Source organism: Pelophylax lessonae, assembly GCF_965119305.1.
Source record: "Pelophylax lessonae genome assembly, chromosome: 5".
Taxonomy (NCBI): domain Eukaryota; kingdom Metazoa; phylum Chordata; class Amphibia; order Anura; family Ranidae; genus Pelophylax; species Pelophylax lessonae.
In genome coordinates, this window is record NC_138772.1 from 445,587,588 (window position 1) to 445,607,101 (window position 19,514).

The window sequence follows — 19,514 nt, forward strand, 5'->3', positions numbered from 1 at the left end:
TCTGGTGGTTTCTCTTTAACCACTTTACCACTAGAGCATTTTGCTGTCTTACGTCTGGGCCACTTTTTGCGATTCGGCACTGTGTGACTTTAACTGACAATTGCGCGGTCGTGCGACGCCGTACCCAAACGAAATTTACGTCCTTTTTTTCCCACAAACAGAGCTTTCTTTTGGTGGTATTTGATCACCTGTGAGATTTTTACTTTTTGCGCTATAAACAAAAAAATAGCCTTTATTTTGAGAAAATAACAATATTTTTCACATTTTTTTTATATGAAATTCCCCCCAGAAAAGATGTAAAAACCAATTTTTTTTTAAATTTTTGGCCAATTTGTTTTCTGCTACCTATGTTTGGTAAAAAAAATCGCAATAAGCGTATTTTGATTGGTTTGCGCAAAAGTTATTGCGTTTACTAACAAAGGGAAAGGTTTTTGTCATTTTTGGTGTTTTTTTTTTTAACGCGTAATGGTGGCGATCTGCGATTTTTTTTGCGGGACTGCGACATTGCGGCGGACAGATCGGACCCTTGACTGACATTTTTGACACTTTTGGGGGTACCAGTGACATTACTGCAGTAATCAGTGCTATACATATGCACTGTTACTGTAAAAATGACACTGGCAGGGAAGGGGTTAACTTTATTGGAGAGGGAGGGGTTAATGTATGCCTGGTGCTTACTGACGTGTGGGGGGGGAGGTGACTTTGTGAGACAGGGACAGATCGGATGTCCAGCTATGCTGAACAGTCCGATCTGTCACTCCCTGTCACTGAGGAGATCCGCCCGCTTGTGTTTACACAGGCGGGCGGATCTCCACACTAGATCCCCGACGATCGGGGCAGAGCAGCGGCGATCGCCGCTGCTCCTCCCCTGGCCCGACTCCCGCTGTGAATGAAAACAGCGGGAGCGCGCCTCCGGCGGCGCGCGAGCGCCGCCTACAGGGGAGGAGTCTGACGACGTAGGTCTACGTCGTCAGACGGGAACGAGCCACTTTGCCGCAGTACTATTACAGTACTTAGCGGTAAAGTGGTTAAGAATAAGTGAATCACTGCTCATTTAAAAATTATGTTTTTTTACAAACTTTTTTTACATTGGTATATGTCCCCTGGGGCAGTACCTGGACCCCCATACCGTTTGTATGCCCAATTACTTGTGTATAAGCCTTCACAATGGGCACTTTTGATTTTTCCAGTTCAGGTACCATAGATTTCAATGGGGTTTGTTATTCCGTTCCGAACTTTTGTGATGTTGTAAAGTTCTGCCGCAAACCGAATCGCCTGTACAGAACTTTATGGAACAAAGGTAGCAGCAATGAAATTCAGTACAGAGTTCGTTCAATAGCATTAGCAGGAAAACTGATGTGGCTGAAGGTAGACAGACTCTACAAAATGTATTTCAAATTGTCAGGTCAGCTTACTCAAGATCATAGGTAAAGGATACTCTGGTACAGCTCTTTGAGTACCATGACCTAACTTTGCAGATCCACTTATCTTATTGGAGCAAAGCTTATGGATGGCCAACACCATCACAATCTACCTGGAAGACTCCAAGGAATCAATTCCGTGTCAGCTGTACATCAAGTTTATGAAGCCTTAGAAAGATGTCTGCCAAAAAACGATGATTTTACAGATGGACAGTACATTACATAAACAATTCAACCCCCCAAACTGTTGCCGGGAGGCAGCTGAGCAAAGCTTGTTAGTTAAAGATGGACCAACAGCTGGGCAAAATCCCCTCAGGAGCAGAGCAATCAATATTTTACAGTAATGTACATGAATATTCCACCTCTATTGAGAAAAGCTAGCCTCTGCCTTAATGTAGGTGACCGTACAAATTTACAGGAAACCTTCTGGGAGTGTGCCAGATTAAAGTTCTAAGAATCCTCACTGCTGTCCAAAACAGACCAAATCCTATTGACTGACAACGCAAACAGGTTTGTTTCCTCTATTCAATAGCCCAGAAGGCTGTAAGATCAGATGAAGAGTGAAGAAAGAATATCTAACAATAGGTAACTGTGGAAAGGGCAGTGATATGCATACTGCACTCTATATCTGTAAATAAAAATGGCACTTGGATACTCAGAAAAATGCTACTAAGACTAATTTAAAGTATCTTAACCCAACCATAAACATGTTTTATATATTGCAGCTTACCAGTTCTCAGATGTGGTGGCTGTTTTCTTTTTTCAGTTTTTTTTCCATTGTTTGCACCGCTGATCCCAACAGTAACAGGGGGACAACACTCACTCATTAGACTATATCTATGGTGAAACAGCATTGTAACCCTTGGCTGTTCTCCTGATTTAGACCACAAATCCCTAACCCTCTCCTCATTTTCATTTTATAGAGGAGAGGTATTTTGTAGTCTACGAAATACGGCTGGGAAGGCAGACAAAATTCAGGGTGATTTAATAAAGCAGTTGCAGCACTTTCCTGGTGTTATGGCCGTATTAGAAAGTCCTGCACCAAAGAAATTAAAAGCTGTGGGGTTAATTTACTGAAACTGGAGAGTGCAAAATCTGATGCATCTGTGCATGGTTATCAATCCGCTTCTAACTTCAGCTTGTTCACTTAAGCTTTGATAATAAAACTTAGAAGCTGATTGGTTACTTTGCAGAGCTGCGCCAGATTTTGCAATCTCCAGTTTTAGTAAATAACATTTACTGTGACATTTACATCAGACACTGATACAGCCATATTAGTGACTGCAAAAATGGAGGTAAATAAGACCTCTTGTATGATGAAGTAAATTAAACCATTTGTGTGAGTATTATGTTGCACACAAAATTCTGTCTGGGCCAATTCTGTTACAGATTTATAGTTAAATACTTTTTTAAATTATTATAAAGAAGAAAGCATTTTCCAAATAAGGGGATGCTTATATTTTTTATATATTGGTGGATAGTGTATCTGGGGGTGTCTGTTTTTTAGTTCTTGTATTCATAGGATGTGGTATTCCCCTCTTTTCCCTCGGGTATTGGCAGTGAGTCCCGTATATTCCTAGAACAGTTACATAAATCTTTTCACCATTTGTTGGACAGATGAGAAACAGATTTCTATTGGGTGTCTACGATGCTCTTTTTTTAATTCCAAGGACTTTTAAAGCGGAGCTCCACCCAAAAGGGGAAGTCCGCTTGTTTGCCTCACATTTGGCTCCTTTTGGGGGGGAGTGGGGAGCAGGTACCTGGTTTTGAGAGGTACCCGATCTCACTTCTGGCTGACTTCCCTGCGGAAAACTTAGTCGGAAGTTTGTCCCCCCTCCTCCTTCCCCAGCTGCCGGGCTATTCACAAAGCGCAGCGCATGCACAGTAGGGAGCTGGCTGTGAAGCAGCAAGGCTTCACTGCCGATATACCCTTAGATGAGGCATCTTAGAGTCAATTGAAAAACCGTCTCGGGTGAAGACACCTTTGGATTCATGAACAGGTAAGTATCCTAATATTAACCACTTGCCTACTGTGCACTTAAACACCCTTCCCATCCAGGCAAATTTTCAGCTTTCAGCGCTGTCACACTTTGACTGACAATTGCGCGGTCATGCTACACTGTACCCGTATGAAATTTTTATCATTTTTTTCACACAAATAGAGCTTTCTTTTGGTGGTATGTAATCACCTCTGGGTTTTTTATTTTTTACAAAAAAAAAAAGAATAAACACAGAAAATTTTGAAAAAAAAAAAAGTTTTTCTTATTTTCTGCGAGTAAATTTTGAAAATAAATTTTTCTCCTTCACTGGTGTGCGCTGATGAGGCGGCACTGATGGGCACTGATAGGCTGCACTGATGGGCACTGATGAGGTGGCACTTATGGGCACTAATGAGGTGGCACTTATGGGCACTGATGAGGAGGTACTAATATGCCGCACTGATGAGCATTGATAGGCGGCATTGATAGGCGGTACTGATAGGCGGCACTGAGAGGCGGCACTGATGAGCACTGATAGGCGGCACTGATGAGCACTGATAGGCGGCACTGCTGGGCACTGAGAGGCGGCACTGAGAGGCGGCACTGACTGGCGGCACTGATGGGCACTGATAGGCGGCACTGATGGGCACTGGCGGATGGCACTGGACACTGATGGGTGGCACTGATGGGTGGCACTGATGGGCAGCACCATCAGTGCCCACACTCAGTGCCCATAGTGCTGCCAGTCAGTGCTCATCAGTGCCTAGATGAGCAGGCACTAAAGGGCACTGACTAGCAGCACTATGGGCACTGATTGTAGGCATTGATGGGGGGCACTGATGGCGGGCACTGATGGGGGGGCACTGTGTGTGTGTTTTTACCTTCAGTAATCAGGGCACTGGTGATCGGTGCCCTGATTACATTCTCCTGTGTGTCCCCGGCGCTGTGAGGCTCCCCCTCCTTCCTCACACTGCAGGCTCCGTGTGAGGAAGGAGCGCCGGCGATAAGAGATGATCTCATATGTTTACATATGACATCATTGGACGGCCCGATCACGTGGTGAATGGCCGCTGTGATTGGCCATTCACCACGATCTGTGATCGGCCGTGTCCAAGGGACACGGCCGACACAGATTTTCCCCGCAGCGCGCTCGCGGGAGCGCGCTGGGGGCGTGTCACTGGGAGGCCGTTTAAAAACGGCCTCCCGAAAATTCGAGTCCGCGCTGCAGCCGTATATAGGCTGTAGCGCGGATGGGAAGAAGTTAAAAGTCAGCAGCTACAGTATTTGTAGCTGCGGACTTTTAATTTTTCCTGAAGGAGCCTGGAGCTCCTCTTTAAGGTATCAGTTTAGTGCAGAGGAGGTTACTAGGGCACTGGATTTCAGGGCAGGATCAACAGGAATTTTTCTGTACTTAGAGAAAATGTAAAGATTGATAAGCTCATATATATTCCACTTTTGATCTTGGGTTTAGACATACTAGGGTAACTATTGGATCGATATTGGGCTACCTGTGATTTAAAATATAATAAATCAGGTATAATAGATCATATTTTTAAGTATGACGAATTAACACAGTTCCCTTTCACACTTAATTTAAAGCACAGTATCTAACGTTCTGAAAATGGAAGTCTCTATACCCACCCACTCCACTACACCACGCTATTCCTTTTAAAACAATAGGAAAAGCTCATTGGCATCATTGTACCTTAATTTTTTGCCTGGTTCAGGCCTGCTCAGCTATGGCTGAAGAAGATGAAGGACACAGGACCAGACACAGATTCTAACATTCTAATCCGTTCACATACACCTGACCGTTTATAACCTATGAGCTCATGAGTCCAAAGATGATGCAAGGTTTGGCCCACATTTGCTAGCAACAAAAAACACAGGCTAGGGCTTTCGTTTTTGAATTAAAATACTGCGGAGGATAAAGCAGTCTAAAATTGGTCAGAAGCAAAACCATTTAATCAAGGATAAAAGGCCTAACAGGTGTATACCTAATTTGTATTTTATCTATGGGGATACGGGGGGAAGAAGTGAATTGAGTGTTACAATGTGGTGTGGTTTAGGGGCAGCCAACAAAACGGATGGCTAGGAAACAAAGGAATGCTGTGCTTTGAGCACCCCAACCCCAAAAAGCCCTATCAACTTGAAAATAAAATCCAGTATATCCCAAAAATAAATGAAACCTCCAAAATACCAGCCCGGAAACTAAGGCCTATTCTTGTTTAAAACCTTGCCACGGAAAAAAATTGCTGTTGACTGGACATGTAGCTAAAAGGGACCACTGATCTCAAATCAACCACACAATAAAATTAAAGGCTTTAAAAGGGATTGATTGTCCAAAGAGTTAACAAGCAAAATTAATCTAAAGGAAAGCCAAAAAAAAAAATTGAGAAAGCACGATCCAATCTCCTCCAGTAGGGAAAAAATATTCTTCCTGATCCCCCAAGAGGCAATCAGATATTCCCTGGATCAACTACCCCTATCTTTTTTGCTTCTAAATATTGTTATCCAGTTATATTTTGTGCATTTAGGAATGCATCCAGCTGGACAGAGACAGTTTTTGAGGGAGTCTATTCCACGTTTTTTCAGCTCTTACTGTAAAGAAGCCTTTCCTTATGTGAAGGTTAAATCACTTTTCCTCAAGACATAAAGAGTGCCCATTTGTCCTCTGTAATTACCTGAAAGTGAATAACTCACCACCAAGTTCACTATATAGACCACTTATGTATTTATCATATTCCCCTTTAATCTCCTTTTCTCAAGAGATAATAAATTCAGTTCGGCTAATTTTTCCTCATAAATCTCCCACTAATACAATGCTCAAACCTTAAATGAAACAATGTTGCAAAACATAAAACAAAGTTGCAAAATAAAGTGCTAAAAAATAAACAATGTTGTCACTTGTGCTTCACCACAAATGTTCATAGATCAATTAACTTTAAAATTCCAATCTACAATATTGTGATTAAAACAGTCAAAATATGGTGAAAAAAAGCCCTGAAATTTCAATAAACTCCAAAAGTAGTTATAGTTAAATCTAAAGCCTAGTACACAAAATCAGAAAATGGGACAAAAAATACAGTTTTGGAATAGATAATATGATAATCTGATCGTTAGTGCACATTTATCGAGAGCCAATCATGACAGTTCATCTGAAATTATCCGGAAGACGAAAATTCTTCTCGTACAATACCAGAACATATGATTTTAGTTTAATTTCGGAAATTAAATTTACACCATTATGTTCACACAAAGAGAGATTTCTTTTGGTGGTAGTTGATCACCACTGGGTTTTTTTTTGTTTTCTTATATAAATTAAAAAAGACCAAAAATGTGGGAAAAGAACAACATTTTCTTCTTTCTGTTATAAAAGCATATCCAATGAAAAGATAAAAATAAATTTCATAAAATTAGGCCAAAATGAATTCTGCTACATGTCTTTGGTATACAAAAATCCCAATAAATATATATTAATTGGTTTGTGTGAAAACTATAGCCTCCACAATCTATGATATATATATATATATACTGGAATTGATGTAGCTTTAGACACTATACTGGTAATGGTGGTGATCAGCAACTTATAGTGGGACTGTGATAGTGCGGCGGGCAATGTGGCGCTATCAGACACTGGCTGGGAGGGACACTAAATGACTGACACTGGCATTGCTAATGTGTAACGCTCCTGCGTTTTACGTATGATGTGGATTTTCAGCTGCAGAAATATTCCACTTCAGTAGTCATGTAGAGAAACGCTGAGACACCATTCCCAACTCTCAATGACTCATCATGTGTGGATGATCTCAATTCAGCAAGTAAATACACACACTCAATAAGATGTTTCCTAGAGTGACTTATGTATATAGTAACACAGTGATGATAGGCTGAAGAGACAGGTTGGGTAGAGATGGTAGATGACAGACACTTGAAAGGAAATGTTCTTGAAAGTAAGATAGTAGCAGATGGGATGCAGATAGGTTTAGCAATCATGTATGGTAGTAGATGACAGAGTAGCAGGTGGACATACAAGAGAGATCAACCCAGTGCAAGAACAGGTGGTAGTAGGCTCAAGAGCTAGCAATCTTAGATAATGCAGATGTAGTAATAGTCCTTAGTATGCAGAGCTAGATAGTGTAAGCTTTAGTATAAAGGTTATAGAGGTTTCCCCTGTGGGGTACTTATCACTAATAGCAATGTAGCAGAGGAGAGGTTCAGCAAGAGCGGATGATCCGGTCTGTGGGATACAGGGATCAGCGCAGCGTGGTTCCGACAGCGAGGTATGCTTGCAAGCATGTGAGCTTCAAGACAGGTTAGCATCAAGGCACAAAGCAGTTTGAACGAACACATGTGAGTGAGAGCCGGCGATCTAAATAGCCATCCAGTCCGGCGCTCAGTGATGACAGCATCAGTCTTAAAGGTGTATGCGCACCTTACCAAAAGAGAAAGGTGGGGCGCATACACTTATGAAAGAGTAATTAGGGTACCCAAAGGTACCAGAACATTACATAATGACACTAATGCAGTGAACTATACAATTTTCTAATGGCACTGGCTGGGAAGGGGTGTCAGGAAGAGCATTCCAGTAGACAAGATGGCTCCCCTGTGTGGATTTCTGTGAATCATCGCTGGTTTTTCTATATTTCTTTTTGTGCGCATACCCATGGACATTGGCGTGCTCGTGTACACTCATGGCAGATGATGGAGCCAAATGGAGAATTTAAACAGAGTAAGTACTCAGTGCTGTTTTGTCTTCAGCATTCTGTGTGTCCTGAGACCCTGTGATCCTGCTTCCTGATTCCAGTTGCTGACCTGGCTTGTCCCGACTACTCCTTGAACTCTGCCTATACTGACCTCAGCTTGTCTTCTGACCACCACTTCTGCCTGATCCTCCTGCTACTGGTCCTCTGATTGGCTCCTGACCCACCTCGTACCTTGATCGCACTCTTACCTTCGCATCTGTACCTTATCGGTCTGCTGGAGTATGACCTGGCTAGTCCGACTCTGCTATTATTCCTGCTGTTGCTAACACCAGCCTACCATCCAGCTGAGCCTGCTTATCTACTGCCTGCTACCAGCATATACCTTGTCTGCCTGCTGTCTCCAATACCAGTCTGCTTCTGTCTGCTGCTCACCAGCTGCCATCCAGCCTGCCTGCTTCACTAAAGACCACTGATGACTACCCCTCCCTGGCCTAGACACCCACTCTGTTGCTAGCAAGACGTACAGGCATTAATGCCACTCTGTACTCCTGCGCCTTCGATTCATGCTACCATAGTCAGAGGTGTAAGAGAGGCCTTCCTCATCATATCAGGCTCTTCTACCAAGTACATGATAAGGGGTTACCATCAAGGGGAAATCAAGGGGTTAACTATGTGCCTAACAAGTGTAATGTGTGCTGCATTTCCTCACAAATCTGGCTGATTTTGAGCCCTGCTTTTCTTGGAGAAGAAATAGACAGAGACTGTTCTGTGTACCCAGAGTTCTGTGTGTTTGTTAACACAGGACTCTGTGCTGTGATTAGACACAGCCGATGCATAGGTTTCAGCCTAAATCATTGGCTGAAACCTGCTGACAAACTCATGCTGTGTCCAATCACAGCACGGGTTAGCAGGGGGCACGCGCATGCAGTATATTTACTGTGAGTGGGTTGGCAAGTGGTTAACCGTTGAACATTTGTGGTGAAGCACAAATGACAACACTGCCTTTAGCATTTAATTTTGAAACTTTGTTTGACATGTTTTACAACATTGTTTCATTGAAGGTGGAACACTGTATTTGTGTATTTGTATTTGTATGTGTATTTGCCTCTTATTAGTTTGGTTGCACTTTCTCCATTTCCCTGATATCCTTTTTGTAAATTGGTGCCCAAAATTAAACTGCATATTGCAGATGAGATCTTATCAATGATTTGTACAGGGTCAAAATGATGCCTTTTTCTCTCTCTCTCTCTCTGGAGACTATACCTCTTTTAATACAAGAAAGTGCCATTGCATGCTATTATTAAGTCTATGATCTACCGGAACACCCAGATCTTTCTCCACCATTGACTCCCCCATACCTAGTATGTATGATGCGTTGAATGTTTTTTTTAGCTCCCAAGTGCTTAACTTCACATTTATCAACATGTGCTGGGTGTTCAGTGTGAACCTGCGCCTTTAAGGAAGGGTGGGCTCCCTCCAGTCACCTGTCCTCCATCTATCTCATCAGAATGCTTGTGGAGACTCTTTAAAGGTAGAGTTAGGGACTGCAGATATCAGGGTGCCTTGCCGTGGCCTGCAGCTTTCGCATTTATTTGTAAATGTGTGCAACTAAACCCCTGCTTTTAACACATACTGTTAGACAGGTTAATTTGGTTGGTCGCTGGCTGGTTGGTAAGTAGTGACTGGAAATCCCCTTGCTTTTTTGATCTGCGTTTGCCCTTCCAGTGCTCCTTACTGTTAAAACCAGTTATAGGTGGAGGAGGTGACCACTTTTTGCAATTAACTTTACATTTATCAATATTAAACCTCATTTGCCACATAGGTAATTGCCCAATTAAATATTGCATTGAGGTTGGCTTGAAAATTGGAGATATCCTCTAAGGACGGAATTCCATTGCATAGCTTGGTGTCATCTGCAAAGACTGAAATGGTAATCCCAGACCCTATATCATTTATAAATATATTAAAAAGTAAGGGTCTCAACACTGAATCTTGGAGTACACCACTAATAACCCTACACCATCCAGAGGTATCAATATTCATTAGTCTCTGAATACAGTCTTTTAGCCAGTTTTCTATCCATTTTCAAACTGAGTTTTCCAAGCCTGTAGAGTGTAGACTTTACTTTACAAATTAGCCTTGTGTGGGGAACTGCGTCAAATGTTTTGGCAAAATCCAAATGCACTTCATCCACAGCCACTCCTTTGTCTAAGCTTTTGCTTACTTCCTCATAAAATGAAATCAGATCTGTCTGACAACTTCGGTCTTTCATGAATCCATGCTGACTATTGCTTATGTTTTCTAACCAAAACTCTTCTATATGGTAATTTATTAACCTTCTTAGCGGTATTCCCGAACGTGGCTCGGGGTTAAATTTCAGAGCCAAAAGCGGTAACCCCGAGCCACGCTCGGGGTACCGCCAGAAGCATCGCTGGATCCTGTAAAAGAGGTTACTTACTTTGTCACCGGGATCCAGCGATGTATGCGAGCGGTATGCGGCGGCGGATCTTCCTCCCGATCCTCTCCGTGCCCCGCCTTCCGTCTCCTGCGACGTGACATTTGCAGGGGGGCGGAACCGGCGGCAAATTCAAATGTAATATACTCCAAACACACTGATACCATTCAAAAAAAAATTAATTCACATTACATTGCCCCCCAGTGCCCTTTCCTGCAGTTTTACTGTACTTTTTATGTATATATATATATATATATATATATACACACATGTATATATACACACATGTATATATACATATATATACGTATATATATATATATATATATATATATATATATATATATATTTATATATATATATACGTATATATATATATATATATATATATATATATATATATATATATATATATATATATATATATATATATATATATATATATACATACTTTAACTCATTTATAGTTTTTTATTATATTATAATTTATAAATTTTGTGTTTCAAACTTTATCATACCCAAGATGTTATAAAGAAGAACGCACAGTAAAAAAAAAAAAAATATGTAAATAGTTGGTTTGGGCTGCTCATTCTCAAGAATTACATGCAAAATAATGGTACCGCTTTCAGCACCTAAAATCCGAAAGAATCATACCGCCAGGGAGGTTAAACTCTCAAGTGTCTTCCTAACTATAGAAATTAAACTAACAGGTCTATAGTTACTTGGTAAAAACGTTGATTCCTTTTTAAACATAGGCACCACATTGGCCTTACGTTAGTCCAGTGGTACTTTGAGTCACAAAAAATTTGAAACAATGGCTTAGATATAACAGAGCTCAGTTCCTTCATGACCCTTGGGTGTAAGCCATCTGGTCCAGGTGCTTTATTCACCTTTATTTTGTATAAATGTTTCTGGACCATGTCAATTTTGAGCCATGCTGGGCTATGTAACATTTTTGCTGCTTGCCAGCATCCTATCCTAGGTATATTACTTTTTTCTGTTCTCAGTGGTTCTGCCTGTGAATGCTTAAAGTAAAACATTTATTTTTCATTTTGAAAGGAATAAGGGAGGGTTATAACCCCTGAAAGATTGTTTTTCATCATTTGTGTCCCATTGTGGAGATTTCCCTTCACTTCCTGCTCCATAGCCAAACAAAAAGTGAGAGGAAATCCATGACAATTAACCACTTAAGCCCCGGAAGATTTTACCCCCTTCCTGACCAGGGGGTATTTTGCGATTCGGCACTGCGTGACTTTAACGGACAATTGCGCGGTCGTGCGACGCTGTACCTAAACGAATTTGACGTCCTTTTTTTCCCACAAACAGAGCTTTCTTTTGGTGGTATTTGATCACCTGTGCGATTTTTTGATCACGCGCTATAAACAAAAAAAGAGCATCAATTTTGCAAAAATAACAATATTTTTCACATTTTTTTATATGAAATTCCCCCCAAAAGTAAAAATCAAAATTTTTTAAAATTTTCGGCCAATTTGTTTTATGCTACATATGTTTGGTAAAAAAAATCGCAAAAAGCGTATTTTGATTGGTTTGCGCAAAAGTTATCGCGTTTACTAACAAAGGGAATTGGCTGTGGGTTGAGCTGTAAGGACACTGATCAACGGATCTACATACTAGATCCGTTTTATCAGTGTCTTTACAGCGAGGAGAATAACAACAATGAGGAGAATAACATTCTCCCTCTCCCCCGCCGATCGCCGAGTGACCGGCGGACATCGGGTCCGCTGGTCACACGCGCGGGGGGGTCCTTGACCACGCGGGAGCGGGAGCGCGCCTCCGGGGCGCGCGCTCGCTCCCTAGACCCTCACAAGCTAGTGACGTAGCCCTACGTCACTTTGCCTGTGAGGGGCTGACTGCCGACGTAGATCGGCGTTAGGCAGTCGGCAAGTGGTTAAGGGAATTCCAGGCTACCAGAATTTGTTTTCCCACTGAAAAATGTCTGTTCTGGGGACAACCCAAGATTTTCTTTACTTTCAGTTTCAATGATAATGGTAAACAGGACAAATAAGGTTAATCTCCTTAACGGGGGGGGGCACAAACAGCAATAAAAACCTGACAGGGGTTCTAATCCCTCTGCACTCTATCCAAAATTTAAAAAAATATTTTGCTTTTAGTTATACTTTAACTAGAGGTGAACTGAGACAACACAGGCTTCACCAGCTCACTAAGCACGCATACACACACATTAATGTAAACCCAGCTTGAAAACAAGTGCAGGCACTTCTACATGTTTGTTTTCATGTTTCCTGATGATTAAGGCTCGGTTCACATATATGCGATGCGGGAAGGCTGCGAATTCGCAGCCTTTTCCCGCATCGCACACGCACCCCCGGCAGTTCACACTGCCATATGCGATACGCTGGGGGTGTCAATGTAATCTTAACGACACCCCCAGTTTGATCGCATATCGCAGTGCGATCGTGCAGTTCGCACAGGATCGGATCGCACAAGTGTGAACCGCTGTGCGATCCGATCCTGATGCGGCAGCAAAAATGCCTCCTGTGCGTGTTTGCTGCGGGTGCGATGCGAATTTAGCCATACAAACTGTATGGCTAAACTCGCACCGCACAGCTGATCGCATGTAATGTCGGAGCAGTGCGCTCCGACATTACATGCGAACCCCGCACACGCAGAAGTGTGAACCGGGGCTTACATGTTTAACCCAAACTGCTTTCTTCAAATAGTCTGCTGCAGATAACCAAATCCTTTTATTGCACTGTTCTTATATTAAACCCTAAACCAAAAATATATTGCAGCAATGAAAATTGGGTAGAGAGTAATTATCAGCAAAGTAACAGCACAATCACCTAAAAATTAAATGCAAAAAATAAACCAAGTCTAACAGGGAAAACCCTATAGGTGAGGAAAGTGGGGATTTTAGTGTTCCCAAAAACATCAAGTGAAAGACAAATTATAAAAAATGATATAAATTTTATTAAAGGCGTGATAGTAAAAACCTCTCATGAAAGTACAACATCCAAAAGGTGTATCATATAATGCAACACATCCTAAAGTGCGATGGATCAACGCGTTTCACCCACAGTTTGGGTTCCCTCAGGATCCGGATAATATATTGCAGCACCAATCATTAGATGTGGTGGTTGCATCCATTTTCTTTTCCTATAGTTTTCCCCTGGTGATCAGACCATTAATACACTTCCTGTAATAGAGCCCCCCCCCCCCCACTCTGGATGAATGAGCATAGGGGGCACTTTTGAACAGCAGCATTATCAGTCTGGGGGGGAGGGAAGTTTTGGATAAACAAGCAGATTTAAATAAATTAAGTCCCTATTTACATCTACATTTAAATTTGGGATCGCAGGCAGAATTCTGCCTGCAATTCCAAATATCACTGCAATGCTGGCAAAATGCACCAAGCATGTTTGTGTGCCATTTATTTTTAATGGCGCCTAAAACGCAGTGCGGCTTTGCAACGATTGACATGAGATTTAACATGCGCCAATCACAACAAACCACATTGTGCAAAGCTTGTCACCCAAAAAGGAGCAGGAGCGTTTTAGGTGGTTAAAATTTAATGGCACACAAACACACATGCAGAATGTTGGCAGCATTGCAATGCGATTTAGAATCATGAGCAGAATTGCTGCAATTGGGGCCGCCATCCCGGATAGCTAGATATGAATAGGGCTTAACAAATTTAAAGCGTAACTCCACTTTTGTTGAGAAAAAAAACATTCCCCTCTGGATGATCTCTGTACATTGCAGGGATTATAACAAACTTTGTTGCAGATTCCTATCTTTTGTTATTCTGAAGAAATCAATGTTTGTTCCTCTGTGCCTCTGTGCTAAGTTTGTCTAATGGGAGTAGTTTCATAATTATCTATCAGCTGTGGCAGCTGCAGGGCACTCATGAGGAAAGCTGCTGGGCCTGCATCCCTTTAGACGTGTTCCTAATGGGAGTATCTCACTAAAAATGACATTTTTGTTGCAGGGGATGCCTGACTTGTATCTTGCAGACTTCTGGGAAAATTGGTGAGCCAATCACACAAGCAGGAAATGATGTTTCTGGGGTGTGGTCAGTACACATTCTGTGTACAGAACCCCCCAGGTAGCCATATTGCATTGCATTTTCAGAAAATAACAACAGCTCCAGATTGAAAAGGAAAGTTAATTTTTTAATAACATTCAATTACAATATGATTTGTGTCACACTTGTATATGCTATATTGTTTTTTCTTCATTTGCTGATTTTTTCCCCACTAAAGTGGAGTTACCCTTTAAGCCAAACTCCAACTAATAATAAGTAGTTACAGCAAACAGTTTTTGTTCCTTTTTGGACAAAAGGTTACATAAATAAATGAAAGCTGATTATTGTAAGCAACTCTACTAGTGTTAAATGGTTTGTCTCATCTCTGCTGGGAAGCTTGTTCTTTTGAGAAAAAACGGATTTATTGGCTGGATCACCAGATGAAAACAGAAAAAAAAAAAAAACCAGAAAGCCTAAAAAAGAAAACTAAACCGCAGCCATCACATCTAAGAAATGGTAAGCTGCAATATATAAAAATGTTTGCTTTTCAGTTTGATACCACTTCAATTCCTAAACCATACAACTCCGCATAAAGCATGCAAGTGGAACTCAAAATGTAAATAAGTACAGCTTTCAATTTTTATTGCAATGAAAAAAATAAGACGCAGTCCAGACGTTTGGTTAAACTTCAAAGCATTATATTTAATGACAAGTCATACTCTCTGCATCTTTGCATTTACAAACAATATCCAGGCTTTTTATTACATTAAAATAAAAGGCAGCGATATCCAATATTGCATCGCAAGACAGAAGATCAATGATCATCAAAGTGCTGAAGCTTATACAAAATGACAAGACATATACAGTAAGTACAATATCTCAGAACGTGGAAACAAGGTCTAGAAGGCATTTACAATGAATTTACATGTTACTGAAAGGTGCTAACAGGACACATGAGCCAAAAAAGGGAAAAACCCGAACCTCTCAGCAAATAATCTACGTGTGAGGCTCCACCATTGTTTAGGCCTCATGCACACTGGGCGTTTTTACAGAGCTGTTTTTGGCGTCAGACATTTTTTTCTGCAGCCAGTAAACTCCCCAGCATGTTATCCTATTTGTCCATGCACACATAGGCTGTTTTCAGCAGTTTTTGGCAGGGGCGTTTTCTGGATGGAAAAAACCCCAGAACTAGTGAGTTTTAAGAGGAGTTTTTCAGCTGTAAAATCGCTCTAACTCAGAAAAAAACGTTTATGAATGCTTTTGAGTCATAAGCTTTTGTGGAAGTTTACTTTTACTAAAAAAAAAAAGCTGAAAAATGCTAGTGCAAAAACGCTACAAAATGCTAAAAAAAAAAAAACTTGCATTTTTTTAGCAGCATTCTACAGATAATGTTACTGGCGTTTTTAGAATGTCCAGTGTGCATGAGGCCTTAAAGTCAGCAGGTACCTTCTCAGCTTTAGGAGATTCAGATTATAAGAGTTGCTTTAGGGAGTATTGGTGGCCCTCAAGTAGCTGCTTTATTGAATGATCTAGATCACAGATGTCAAACACAAGGCCCGCGGGCCGAATCCGGCCCTCCAGGCCATTTCATGTGGCCCTCACACCTCTCCTGCAGCTGCAGGAGAGTTCCAGCCCTCCTTTGGCCCTCCTCTAGACCCTGCACTCTCTGCTTCCCCCGCAATGCCCCAGCTTCTTCCCAGCAGCAGCACCAGGTAAGTGGGGGTGTACTGTGCTGTAAGGGAGGGTGGGGAACTCTTGACTTCTGATGGTGGGGGGCTCTTGACATCGAGGGGGTGGGGTGCTCTGGACAACTAGTCTTATGGATTTAACTGGCCCTTTGAAGGCAATCATAATGCTGATGCGGCCCAAGAAGAATTTCAGTTTGACACCCCTGATCTAGATATTCAGTATTAGTACCCACACTAAACATCCATATTTGTCAGGTTTTGTCATCACTATTAGTTCCTAACTGGTCTGCCTGCAGCCAAGAAGGAAGAGTATTTGGTGTCCCCGTTCTATCTGCACACTAGCTGGTCCTCCAAGTTTCCTCCAAGCAGAAACAGATAAATGGCCATCTTTGATTACAGAAAATGACTCCCTGTTCTTGAGTAGATTGATCATTGCTGTTAGATGTCACAAACTTCTTTTCCAGTGACTTTGAACATTCAAGCATGAATAATGAAAGCTTTAATACCTTTTTTCCACAAGTTACCATAACCAATGTTCCCCAGAAGTGCTTTTATTGGGCCATGTATGGTTAGTTTTAATAAACCAAGAGCTATCCAACTTCCACAGGTTTCTACTTTTGTGAGATGACTGTAAAGCCAATAGAAAGTCACTCTACAGTCACATTTAACAGAATGAAAAGGGGGCACAATTTAGGGCCCACACACATGGGATAGTGGATGCCAAGTGTTATAAAAGAGATTTAGAATAAAATTCATTCATTTAATTTGTTGGTTAATTTAAGGCTGTGGCCCCTTTAAGAGCGCAGCTCACATTTATGGCGGGAAGATTAGATGCGCGCGCATCTTTCCAGAAGCTTCCAGGCTACCTTATATAAAGGGCTGTCCAGTCAGAGTCTGCTCACACCTGACTGGAACATTGACGAGCTCCCCTCCCCCCCCAACCCGTCGCAGGCACTCTTATGTGGTTTGTCACCCTTGATGCAAGGGGGGACTTTTGTTCATAATTGCTTTGATTCGATTTGGCTTGAGTCCTTTGACTAAGCTGTGTTTTGGTATTAATTGATTTATTTATTTAATTATTTGATGTTTAATGGATTTAATAAACTTCTTTTCATTCTAAACCAATAAAGTGCCAATTTTCTTGGCCAATTAATAATTTGTCTGAGTCTTATTTATGTCGTAGTAAATATGTTTATTTTAATCTACTGAGAAATGCATCCTGCTATCCCATGCCCTAATAAGCTAACATTTTAGCAGAGTTAAAGCCTCGTACACACGCATCGATAATTGGCCGTGAATTTTCGGGCCAACGTCCGATCGGTCGATTTTCGGCTTGTTAGTATGATGCTTCCGACAACCGACTCCGACTTTTCGGCCAAAAAAAATCTGGTGTGCAGGCTATAAAATTTTTGTTGGCCGTCAACACAACGGCCGATTTTCCGTCAGTCAGTACAGATTTCGGCAGACAAAAATCTGATGAGCAAGACTGGGCATGCTCAGAGAAGAAAAAACACACGGAAAGTAAACCAGCACATGACATCACTTCTGAAGTTGATTTTTGTTGGCCGAGAAAATTCGTGTGCAGTCTAGGCACACTCCAACCAACAAAACACCACTCTGGACAAAAGTCGGACGATCGGTCGGCCGATAATCGTTGCGTGTGTACGAGGCATTATTTTGGCCTTGGTTGTTTCTGTGCCATAAATTCCAGATTACTGGACATCTCAATATTTGTGTGGCTTCTGTATATTATATAACCATCGTTATTCTCACCAGATCTGAGAAGACTAACCATATCACTGTAGATTGCCTGATAGCTATGGCCAGGGGAGGACTGGGCCAGGGGGCAGGGGACAATTGCCCCCTGGGCTGCTCTGATGCCCCATAATAAGGCTGCACTGCTTCTCCCAAAGACATACCTAAAGGATTCCTGGTGAAGAGAAGTAAAAAGTCTCTGCTGCTGACATACTGAGTGCGAGTTGAAGACAAGGACAGAGCGCAGGCAGAGGCCGGCCACAGGGAGAGTGGAGGGGGGGGGGTTGAGTTGCTGCACCATGGGCCTCTGGTTTATACTTGCGCCCTGGGTCGAAAGTTGCCAGTCAATCCCTGGCTATGGCCAAGCAAAGGTTGAATGTGTCTTTGGTATGAGGTATTCCTAAAGCTTTGCACAACTCGTGAACCGTTATTTTACAAAATCAACTGGGCAGCACAGTGGCTAAGCGGTTAGCGCTTCCGCCTAGCAGCTCTAGAATCATCGGTTTCAAATCCCAACCATGAGACCACCTGCCTGTTTGCATGTTCTGCCTGTGTGGGTTTCCTCCCACACTCCAAAGACATGCTGGTGGGTTAACTGGATTCTGTACAACTTGGCCCTACTATGTGTATGTATGTATGAATGTGAGTTAGGGACCTTAGATCGTAAGCTCCAGGGGGCAGGGACTGATGTGATTGTACAATGTATAGGTAAAGCGCTGCCTAAATTGAAGGTGCTATATAAGTACCTGTAATAAATAAATGTTAACTCCAAAGACTGTCAAGAAGGCCCAGGGCTTTTTTCAGGGGAATGCAGTTTCGGCATCTCCACCACAGAATGTATTTAATACCAAGGGGTGCTGGAGGATCTATTGATGTTGGCTGCTATGGGAATCTGTTGTTGCTCAGGCAGATTTTATGTTGCTGAGGTCGTCTGTTTTTGATGGGAGAGATCTACCCTTGAGGGAAGAGTCTATTGATGATGGTTGCTGGGAGATCTATTGTTGCTGGTGGGAGTATTTTCTGGTGGGGGTCTATTGTTGCTGGGAGGGGTCTTTAGTTTCCGGGAGGGATCTATTGTTGCTGGGGGAATCTATTGTTGCTGGGGAGGTCGTTTTTTGCCGGGGGGGGGGGATATTTTTGTTGGCATGGATCTACAGTATTGATGCTGAAGGTTCTTTCTTGTGAGGGGGGGCTATTGCTGCTGGGAGGGATCTATTATTTCTGAGAGGGATCTATTGTTGCTGGGTGAGATCTATTGTTGCTGAAAGAGATGTATTGTTGCTGGGAGGGGTCTATTGTTGCTGGGTAGGATCTATTGTTGCTGGGAGGGATCTATTGTTGCCATGGGGTCTATTTTTGTTGGCATGGATCTACAGTATTGTTACTGAAGGTTTTTTCTTGAGGGGGGTCTATTGCTGCTGGGAGGGATCTATTATTGCTGGGAGGGATCTACTGTTGCTGGAAGAGATCTATTGTTGCTGGGTGAGATCTGTGGTTGCTGGGA